We start from the raw sequence: 11,876 nt of genomic DNA, 5'->3' as shown, positions 1-11,876 counted from the left end.
GGACCTTGAAATCTTGCCAGGTTTTCACTAAACAGTATAACGTTTGTCTTAGAATGGTTCTTAAATGTGCCAGGGTTAGCAGGAGTCCTAAGTTTTATTTTTATTTCAAAGTATACAGTGCTATGGTCCAACCTTACCAGAGAGTGCATCACAATAGGTGTCTAAACAAGAAGAATTCTTCCATGTTAGTGAGGACCATGCCCGGTATGTTCACTCCTTTAGTGAGCGTATGGAGTATCTGGTCCAGTGTGTTTGTATTGACAAAGACCAGGAATCTCTGGACCTGCATATTTGGAGTAGTGTATGATTCCTAGTTAATAGCTGGGTAGTTAAAGTCAGCCATGAATATGGTATTGAAATGCACATTATTTAATCCAAAACCATTAATATGGTATTGGATTGAATAGTGTACATCTCCAGTAGGTTTAAGCATGCATTATGGTTTTTCTGGGCCATAGAGGGGGACCTATAGCTTGCAAGGATATGGTATGGGACATTGTCTGTGGTGATATGGACATGGAGAAGCTCAAGCACATCATCCTGATTGACAAGTCTTGGGGTATGTTTGTTTGCTTTGCTTTGGAAAGTTCATCATAGACCTTACCTGTGCATTAGCTGGCCTAAATGTGTGGAAAGCTTTGTAGCCCTGCACTGCTGGCATGCTGTCCATGCTTTTAAACCATGTCTCAGTAACTGCACAAACATCTGCATTCTCCAGGGTGAGGAGATCTTAGAGAGAATGGAGCTCCTTGTTGAGACACCTGGCATTGAGCAATAATGGGATAATCGACCATATTCTCCCATGCTGTCAAATATTGTACTGACTTGGAGTGACACCAAAAACTAAGACAAATATTAAAGTCAATCATTTTCTGTTCATATTGCAGCACCATCTTTGGAAAAGGTAGAATGCTGCTCACTGCTAGGCTTACACCATCCCAGGACGCATAATTTGACAGCTCCATTAGGTCTCTTTTCATATAGTTCAGGAAGGTCATTTGCACCCAAATGGACTATGACATACTAGTACTTGTGATCCAGTGATCTGAGACCATGCATGATCTGCTGTATCCTGACCCCTGATAGGCAACTGACCATGGCATTCTCCTTACTGAGCCTTATTACTGAGACATTTGTGCATGTCTCACAAAGGACTTTCCTATTACCAAAATATCGGGTTGTGAGGAGGTTGTTTGAGTTGTGGCTGTATGTTTTGTGGTGAGTGTTGTTTTGGTGCAGTGCTTTTGAGGCTGCTGATATTTGTTGTAGTTGCAATGTCTGGGAGGCCTTTGATGTTTAGGAAGATTACATTTAGGAGCCTCACCTTATGTTGGTTTATGTGTCTGATCCTTACTGTATACAGTCGGTATAGTGTGTGCATTACCTAGAGCCTGTTTGGTATTGTAAGTGCTTTTATGCTGCAGCCTTGCTTCCAGTGACATTATGTCATTACATCTCTCACATACCTTATCAGTTTGTTTAAAACTTAGTTGGTGGACAATTGCTGCATTGCCTTAGAATGCCCATATCCACGAAGCTGGCTGCAAAGAGAGCAGGAAAAGTACATTTCCATGGTTACTGGCCTATTTTATTTGCTGGGAAGGTTGCTGAAGGAGTATAGAGTAAAAACAGAATACTTGTCAATGCGCAAGCTAGTTTTTCAAGATGGGACTGGGGAAGCTTCAAGGGTAGTTTTATAGAGAAAATGTCAATCCTAGATGCCTGCCTCTGTACAGGGTACTGGAAAACCTGCTGAGCAATGAGCAGTGTCACACAAACAGGCCAACTTTATACAACACAAAATAGGATTGCACTTAAACTTATTTCTTTGCAGTTTCCACCTCAGAACAGATCAACACCCCCCTCCACGCCCACTGCCACTAGAGCACAGTCCTGAGTCGTATTAATGTAAAATCACAAAGACAAAGCCCAGATGTGAGGAACTAAACTACAAATAACTAACTAAGCCAGGAAACACTCTAATAAAAATTACTCAGCTATGGATGGAATGCCAATCCCTCCTCCAAAGAACTCTGGCAGTATGTGTCCCTCAGGATAAACACACCCATTCTCCCTTGCCAGCTCTGTCAAAGGGCATGAATGGTTAATCATACTCAGTTTGCCTCTGCTGTATCAGGGCTTTATCACTCAATGCAACTGGAAATGTCTGGATACTAGATAAGAATGCATAATGGCAACATCATAGTAACTTGTCAATTAGTCTGCAAGCTGTAGCTCTCTGATGAAATGGTAGAAAACCAAGAGCATTTAATAAAGTGCAACAAAGTTCTAGCTTTAAGAAAATAAAAACAGCGCCCCTGATGTGATGTAAAACACGTCAAACTAAATTAATAAATTTGCCTTCATTTGCCCCTTTGGTGGTGTTTTTTCTTAGCAACGTTCCAGTTTTGTTGGCTTGAAAAATTAGTCTAGCAAGTGTTAAGGTGTAAGAATGTGCTGGTTCTTATTTGCTAACTGCATGCATGAGGATGTTGGCAAAGTGTCCTTCCATATGTATGCATGCACTCACCATGTAACTAACTAACATCTTCGAGTGTGTCGATGTGCTTATAAATTTATTGGGTTTCTATTATGTATGTGTAAAATGTCTTGTATGCCATAGTAAGGTATTAGAAATTTTGTCAATATTAAGAAATGGAGATGAGTAGAGTATCTCCTTTTAAATATTTTTAATATCATTTCTATAAAACTAGCTACTTGAATACTGTTTTAAAGGTGCATAATATTTTGCCACATTACTTTTTGTTAGGTATATTTGCTATACAGCCTGCAAAATTAGAGGCAATTTGAAGCCATAGCACTGTTCATGATGCAAGTTATTTCCTACAGGATTTTGCAGTTGGAAATGTAATGCAATTACTTCATAAAATGAATATAAATGGTACAAATGTCCATACTGCTGATAGAAAAAATATAAAGATTAGTAGGCTTTTATGCTCCAGTTCATTTGTCAAAATATAAATTATTAATGAATATGTTTTGAAGTGGAGCTGCTTACCAGCATGCTTGACAATTTTTTTGCCTTTTTCATTAGTGTAGAGATCTTTCATGCATTTGTACTTTGTTTTATGATGTGATTGTGAATGACACAAAGTTGAGACTTTTTTTCTGATTGGGAATTAATAGTTGTGAAAAACATTGCAAAGTGTCAGAAAAGTAGGAGCTGCTTCAGCCACATGCTGGCAGTGAATTAGAGAATGTGGAAGAGTATACTTTTAAACTAGTTTACTAAGACTATTTATCATGCAACATCTGTTACTATACTTCTGTGCCTGACTGATATCTAGATTGCATTCGAAATCTATACAGAGCCTCTAATGGACAGAGGCAGCCTGTAAATCTTGCCCCAGCTTACATATACCCATTGAAATAACCTTTAAGCCACATAAACTTGAGGGGTACAATTGAAATACTTGGCTAGGCTTATAAAGGCCCCAGTCATCATTAGCCTAGTATACATACCTATGAACCTATGAACCCATACTTTTCTCTGTTTAGAAGAGCTCTAAAAACCTGTCTTCGAGAACTCCTCTCCCCACCAACATGTTATGCTAATGACTTCCTTCTCTTCTGCCTCTTTTGTAGAAATCAAAGATTTCTTGCAAGATGATCAATTGAAAGAAATAAGTTGTTTTGATAAAATAGGTCAACATAGACATTAATAAAATAAAATTACATTTGTTATCCAGGACAGAACATCGATCCAGTTCAGGTTCAGCCCGGGAGCACTATTTTCTTAAATGATTTGCTCAGTGTCACACAGTAAATAAATGGAAGTTCTGAGAATCAAACACAGGACTGCTGCAGGGTATAGGGATATCAGCCTTTGTATATAAATCAGTATTTAAATTGGTGACATCAGAAACAGATAAAATAAAATACATGCATTGAATTAAAACACTAAATTAACAGATATAACTGGTGATGTTAAACATAATATCTAGCAGATAAAATAACAGAAACCTTGAAATGATAATGTTGGACTAAGTATATATAAATCTGGATTTTCTGTCTACCAATCTCCATATTCTTGAACTCTGCATTGGAAGCCCTAATATTTTAAATGGTTATAGAACAATCCTTATAATGACAGTAGCTGTGTTATGTTACAGTTGCTTTTCCAACAATTATTCCATAATAACTAGGTACTTGAATTTATGTTTTTACTATGTATTTCTTAGGTTTGGTGCGCGGCTGTTCCAGAGTTTCCTAAAAATACACCTAGTGTCCATTACTTTGTCCACTCCAGTTTACAAATCACTATCTACAGAAATCATGGAATAATACCCACAGAACCTCTCTACAATCTGAGATCGTATTCTAATAGTACTATTAAATTCGTATTCCTGCCAAATATACTGACTATCACTTACATTATCTTCTTTGTTCCTGACCAATAGTATGGGACCCTGTTTATATATGATGCCCAAGACACACAATTTTTCAGAGTCATTTCTATAAACATGTTTTTATATCTATGTCCTTCTTCTTGCCCTGTGACTTGTGGTATCTTTCCTCTGCTGCAGAGACTAACCATTGCATCACCTGCCAGCAAAGCCCAAGTACTTACATATAGATGCATCGTTTTCATCTGTTACCTTTGGGCTGCATAGCTTACATTACGTACCATATTTACAGTAATATGCTGCAACATATGGATTTTGCCTTATGTACTTTCTGAACTGATTGTTGCTGCCTCATTGTACCTAACTAAATGTTTCTCTTCACATCTCTCCTTGGCTGTGGCTCAAAAAAGGTCAGTCTGGGTCAGCTCACTCTCCCTAGTAACATAAAATACATAAATAAATAAATAGCAACAGTAAGACATGAGGAAGCATTGTTTCATATAACAAGTGGTGGATAATTCAAGCAGCCTTCTTGAGGAGATAATGGGCTTAACAATAGTAATAGAATTCAAAATGCATAGGACAAATATATAAAACAATTATTACAAGGCATGGAAAACTGTGTAAAATAAGAAGCTACTGGTTAAGTTGGATTTCAAGTTTATGTATTAGATAAGTTTGCGGACGACTGCAAACTGGGTGCTATAATAGAGTCTCCGGCCGACATGGAGATCCTCCAGAAGGGCCTAAATGAGACTGATGCATGGTGTCAAAGCCATGGTCTCAAGCTAAATGCAAAAAATGCGTAGTAATCCCCTTTGTAAAAAACAGAGTACCCGCAAACTACAACATAGGAGGTAATCCCCTGAAATCTGAAGAAGAAATAAGGGATCTAGGGACCCAAGTAGATAGTCAGCTTTCCTTTGATAACCATGTTGCCAAAGTGGTTAGAAAATCCTTCTATGTGACCCATCTGATCACGAAAGGGTTCGCATCAAGATCTAAAGATGTAATGGTGCCCCTCTACTCTTCCCTCATCAGACCCATTATTGAGTACAATGCACCAATTGGAATGTACCTGGCTAGACATCTCCAGCAGCTGGAGAGACCACAGAGGTACCTAACCAAGAGGATTACTGGCCTCAAACAGCTGCCCTATGCAGCACGATTGAAAAAGCTAAGACTGTTCTCTGTTGCATACCGCTTTCTCAGGGGTGATCTCTGTCTAATGTACAGAGCCATGTCCAACCCAGAATTGTTGAACATGCTCCATCTTAGCAAAACCAAATCTACTCGAGCTACACGCTCTAGGGATATAAACCTCAACACAACAATGAATAGAACATGCTGGAGGGATAGAGTCCCTTCACAGAGACTTCCCTTACTATGGAACAGGGTCCCGATCTACATAAGACAGAGCCCCTCACTATCACTCTTCAAGAGGAACCTTGATGAGTGGATGGGTAACAGAAAGTTCACACCGGGGATCACACCAACAGCACTACTAGATAGGGGCAAAGGGTACTAGCTGCTAGTACAAGGGTCTATGGAACTACTAAAGGGGCAGTGAATACCGCACAATGTGGCCAGGCTAATATATGCCTTCGGGCAGAAAGCCCAGTACCAACCTATGAACCTATGAACCTATAAGGAAACAAGTATAACAGGCTCAATAAATATTAATTATATCTTATCAACAACAGTTTTTACATTTCTGCATAGATTGTATTAGAATATATCCTGAGTCCAGCATAGTTTCAGAAAGATCTAGCCATCCATGTAACAAAAAAAAAGAAAAAAACAACTGCATCTAACTTTGTTAGATTGCTGTGCATCTGAAATTAAAGCAATGTTTTCATGAACATTAAATATGCATTGAAAATGTTACCAGTATTACTCCTTCCCAAACCTCTGCATGTTACACATATTATGAGAGTGGCACAGGGTAAGCAAGGCAAACATATATTTTACTAATGTTAAGCAAGGCAAAATCATATTTTATTAATGTACTGGTACTGTAGTCTCCTGATTTGGCAACAAAAGTACTTATTCATAATTGTGTTCCATCTAGCTGCTTTGCAAGGTAAAAAATGGTAATTAAAAACATAAACAGCAAGAGCCATTGCAAATACACGTCAAAGACCTGATGCTCCTCTCATCTCAATGGAAAAGTAGCAGAACTGTTGGAAAATATAAACAAGCTTATTTAATAGCACTGATGAAGTGATATATTAAACAAAATTTGGCAAATTCAATATCTGTGATACTACATAAACCAAAAAAGCTGAATATTTTTTTAAATGCATTTTACACTGAAAGATGTTTGTAAACTCAAGATAAATATGTAATGGCCCACTTTTAACTAAACTTATTAATTATTCAGATAGCATGTTTATCACTGCAACAACTAAATAATACAAAAAGTATGTGAAAAGGCCATATGCATTTTTATAGTTTTCTGTGGTCAGTGATAGCCCTTTAAATAAATGGTTTCAGTTTTTGTATGCTAACATTTATAGTTCAGCTTAGTTTATATTAGTGAAACAAAAACAAAAATATATTACAGATAATTAGCAGAGACATAGCTAGTGTGTTTGTGATTTAAGAATGTAAACAAAAACATGTTTTTTTTAGACTAAACAAGGATTCACAGGTGGTTTTATACTACCCAGACATGCACGGGTGGTTTTATACTACACAAAGATGCACAGGTGGGTTTTATACTTCCAGAGATGCACGGGTGGTTTTATACTACACAAAGATGCACAGGTGGTTTTATACTACCCAAAGATACACAGGTGTTTTTATACTACCCTGAGATGTGAGAGTTGTTTTATACTACACAAAGATGCACGGGTGGATTTATACTACCCAGAGATGCACTGGTGGTGTTATACTACCAAGAGATGCACTGGTGGTGTTATACTACCCAGAGATGCACTGGTAGAGTTATACTACACAAGGATGCACAGGTGGTTTTATACTACCCAGAGATGCACTGGTGGTGTTATACTACCCAGAGATGCACTGGTAGAGTTATACTACACAAGGATGCACAGGTGATTTTATACTACACAAAGATGCACGGGTGGTTTTATACTACCCAGAGATGCACAGGTGGGTTTATACTACACAGAGATGCACAGGTGGGTTTATACTACACAGAGATGCACGGGTGGGTTTATACTACCCAGAGATGTACTGGTGGTGTTATACTACACAAGGATGCACTGGTGGTTTTAGACTACCCAGAGATGCACAGGTAGTTTTATACTACACAGATATGCATGGGCGGGTTTATACTACCCAGAGATGCACTGGTGGAGTTATACTACACAAGGATGCACAGGTGGTTTTATACTACCCAGAGATGTACTCGTGATGTTATACTACACAAGGATGCACAGGTGGTTTTATACTACCCAGAGATGCATGGGTGGATTTATACTACCCAGAGATGCACTGGTGGTGTTATACTACCAAGAGATGCACTGGTGGTGTTATACTATACGGAGATACATGGATGGTTTTATATTACACAAGGATGCATAGGTAGGTTTACATAGTATGTAAGGAGATTGCAGCTCAGAATGCCTTATTTTCAGTGCAGCACAGTGATGCTCTCCTAAGCAACAAGGACTTTTTTCAGAACTGGATGTGGATACAGTAGTCTGTGGGTGCATCCTATGAAACTTTAGGCATCTGTGCATGCCATTGCAATGTCTTCCATGGATATTGAATAGTATAGTGATTCAGAAGCATCTACTCTATACAAGATCACATTAGAGCAGTGCTGAAAATAACTAAATATATGTGGCTATTAGCTGCACTGAGCCTACCTAACAGAGAATCTACTCAATTGTAGATAAGGTGAGTACTCACCTCTCTATGTCAGAGTGTGTGTGTGTGTGTGTGTGTGTGTGTGTGTGTGTGTGTGTGTGTGTGTGTGTGTGTGTGTGTGTGTGTGTGTGTGTGTGTGTGTGTGTGTGTGTGTGTGTGTAGTGTATGTGTGTTTGTGTGTGTTAAAAGTTATAAGAAATCCTGAATAACAACAGTCAATAACTTAAAGTGAAGGTTAATAATCCAAACGGTTAAAGGCTACTTGTCTTTAAAACTCAGACAATATACTAGACTAATCATTAATAAGAAGCTTCGTTTGAGAATTGGATCTGGCAGCATCTGTTCCACATGTGAGAGTTCATCCAGTAAATGAGGGTGGGACAGTAATCTTCCATGGCTTTGTAATATGCAAGAAGATGTAGTAAATGTAACAGTCAAGTTAGATGGCCCAAGTGGAAAGGTACTCATATCTATCAATAAACAAGCAGATTTGGTAACTGCCACTTGACCAGGACAAATAATATTACAGGTGTTTTGTATCATCTCTGTAAATTTCTCCAGGGCAGGGCACTCCGAAAATAAATAGAGCTCATTGAATAAAGCTCAAAAGGTGCATCTCCAGCAAAGATCTGAAACATTAAGAAACATTCTATAAAATTTTGCTGGTGTATAGAAGAACTTAAACTGATATTTCCATAAAAAAAAAGTCCAAATATTTATTTCGCAACATAACCACCCATTTACTAAAAATGTTACTCTATTATATTCATAGGCAGATATACATAACATTTCTTATCTTTGTACTCATATTATATGACTGAAATAGCTCCCACAATATTTCATGTTGTATAGAATCAAAGGGCTTACTTAAATCACCAATCATTATTTTCATTTGTTGATTTATATATATATATATATATATATATATATATATATATATATATATATATATATATATATGTATGGGTCCACTTTGTAATTTCGAAATACTGAAATCTCGAAATTCAGTATTTTGAAACACAAAGCCAAAAACCCAACCACAACTCACAAATTCGAAAACACACAACCGCGAAATTCAAAATCCTGTAGTTATGCTACACATACAGTACACACAAAAACATACACACAACCCCCCCCCCCGCAATCAAACAAACTCATCTAAACTACATATGTGGGGGCAAGCCCCTCACATCCCCTACTTATTCTAACTCCGTGATCGCACAAATATAAACACAAACGAAACTCACACATGCACATCTTACATTCTCTCAAACATACACATAATAGTCACAACACACACTTACACACACTAAACCCCTAACCAACATGCTTACACACACAAACTTACCAAAATGAAACCTAAACATCTACATACCGTACCAACGGAAGCAGAAATTCAAAATATCCGTGCTTTGGTATTTTGAATTTTGCATTTCTGCTGGTTTCAGAAATGCGATTCTGCAGCTTTGTAAGTTCCAAGAGAACAACTGCTGCAAATAAACTGAATAAAAAACCAAGAAAAGCAGCCACACCAGTCCGGAATCACCAGGGCAAGGAGCACAAACTCACAATAAGGTACTGACCACGATTTATTAATGTGCAAAAAATAAGCAACAAGCAACACACACGTTTTCATCAGAAATAGGATGCAGCCTGGAATGTTATCAGGTCGCATGGATGCTGTGTTTTTGACCTTAGAAAGGGTGTTCACGACTTACTCTTTAGAGATACAAGGTGATAGGGATGTCTTGGGGTAAGTGTGGCAGGGACAGGGAAGTGAAGTTTTCACAGAGCCTGTCGGCTAACAGAGTAGCAATGTCCACAGGCTCGGTATATGTGGTATCATTAACTATCAGTTCGGCACAAATCTGGGCCATTCCTTTTATGGTTGTCATTAGTTGAGGAAGCTCATTGAGATTCTTAATTAACTTTGGAGGACTTCTCTAGAAAATTTTTTTTTGCTTTTTTAAGATGAGGAGGGAGTGTTTCCAGTTTAGGGCTCACTCCCTATTACTCTTATACAGCAATTTCTTCCTCTTATTGTAAAGCCTTTTAATGGCAATTGTCCACCAGACAGGTTTACTCTTCCTCAAGGAGCTTGTTTTGTCCTATTACTTATGGCTGAGTCAATGCAGTTGTTCAGGTGTTTGTATAAAGCATCATCATCTGAAGGGAGAGGTATAATGAAGCTATTTATACCATCCCATAAGAGGTTACAATCTGCTTTGGAGAACCTTTTTGTTTAGTTGGTGCTAGGGGTGGGTCAAGTGTGATAGTAACGTTGAATGAGGCTGGTGTATGGTCAGATCTTACCAGGGAAGACCTCACAATGGGGGTGCTACAGTGATTCCCCCATATTGGTATGCACCAGATCCCAGATGTTGGCACACCTTGTGGGGCTGTCACCTAGCTGGTCCAGGGCATTGGAGTTAATGAAGTCGAGGAACCTTTGGGCAAGTTAGTTTGCAAACAAGTAATTTCCCCAGTCAATAGATGCATAGTTAAAGTTGCCCAAAACTATGTTGTTCAAATGTATCTTGATATACTCAAGTAGATCCAAATAGGTAGAGTGGGCATCATGATTCATGGAGGGAGTCCTGTAGCTTGCAATAACTTGAATATGTGTCCTACCAACAGTAAATTGCACCTGAAGTATCTCCAGGCAATCATGCTGTCTACCCAATTAATGAATATTGATACACCACCTCCTTTAGTTTTTATATCATCAATTTGTGGTCTGAACGTGTGGAAGGAGGTATAGCCCAGTATGACTGGGAGGCTGTCCACAGGCTTGAACCAGGTCTCTGTGACTGCACAGAAGTCTATGTCTTCCAAGGTGAGGACTGCTTCCAATGAATGCAGTTTCATGATAAGACTCCTATCATTTAGTAGCAAAACTTTGAAGTTGTTCTTAGATGGAGTTCTTATATCAGGAATGTTGTCCTTGAGACACTGCCTAAAAAAAGAACAATGGGGGTGGCAAGAGCCTTGGCCAGTAGCTGAAATCCCAGGGGTGATACATGAAGACCATCTCTGGCAAAGCATCGAGGTCTGTCGATTATGTCATCCCAGGCTGACACCAGAAACTAAGCCAAATTTTGAAGTCAATAATTTTCTGTTTGCATTGAGGCATCATCCTAGGTGAAGGTAAAATGCTGCTTAAGGCTAGGGACATGCCAGCCTAAGACACATAGCCTGACAGCTCACTCATGTCTCTCTTCATATAGTACAGAGAGGTACATCTCAAGTCGTTCACACCAACATGGATTATGACATATACTAAAATATGGAACGTTTCACGAATTTGCATGTCATTCTTGTGCATGGGCCATACTAATCTTCTCTGTATTGTTCCAATTTTAAGGTCAACATTCATACAGAGATTTGAGCAACCATTGCCACAATAACAGTATGTAATGTGCTCTGTTTTATGCTAGATGTATTTCTCTGTCATTATGCCTATGTGTTTATGTTAGTTTTTCATTTCTTTATTTTTTTCTTATTGTTATTTTGATTTACAATGTGCCAACATATATTTACACACACACTTGTGACTTTTCTGTAAATGGACATGGCTGTACTGTTTAGAACTCAGCTTGGGGGGTATTCATGATTTTACAAAGTCAGAGAAAATAAACTGTGCAGCAATTGCAGTTCAAGTATTTATAC

General features: G+C 38.3%; 1 non-coding gene across 1 annotated transcript; it reads right to left on the bottom strand.

Annotated features, from left to right (window-relative positions):
* Positions 1 to 11,487: 11,487 nt before the first annotated feature.
* LOC122812496 lies at positions 11,488 to 11,595 on the bottom strand. Its single transcript, XR_006366482.1, has one exon. It is a non-coding gene; the product is annotated as a U6 spliceosomal RNA (small nuclear RNA).
* Positions 11,596 to 11,876: the final 281 nt, after the last annotated feature.

The sequence above is a fragment of the Protopterus annectens genome, chromosome 9.part0, assembly GCF_019279795.1.
Source record: "Protopterus annectens isolate FY-2018-M chromosome 9.part0, PAN1.0, whole genome shotgun sequence".
NCBI lineage: Eukaryota > Metazoa > Chordata > Ceratodontiformes > Protopteridae > Protopterus > Protopterus annectens.
The sequence above is the reverse complement of the archived record's forward strand: the minus strand, read 5'-3'. Positions and strand labels throughout refer to the sequence as shown.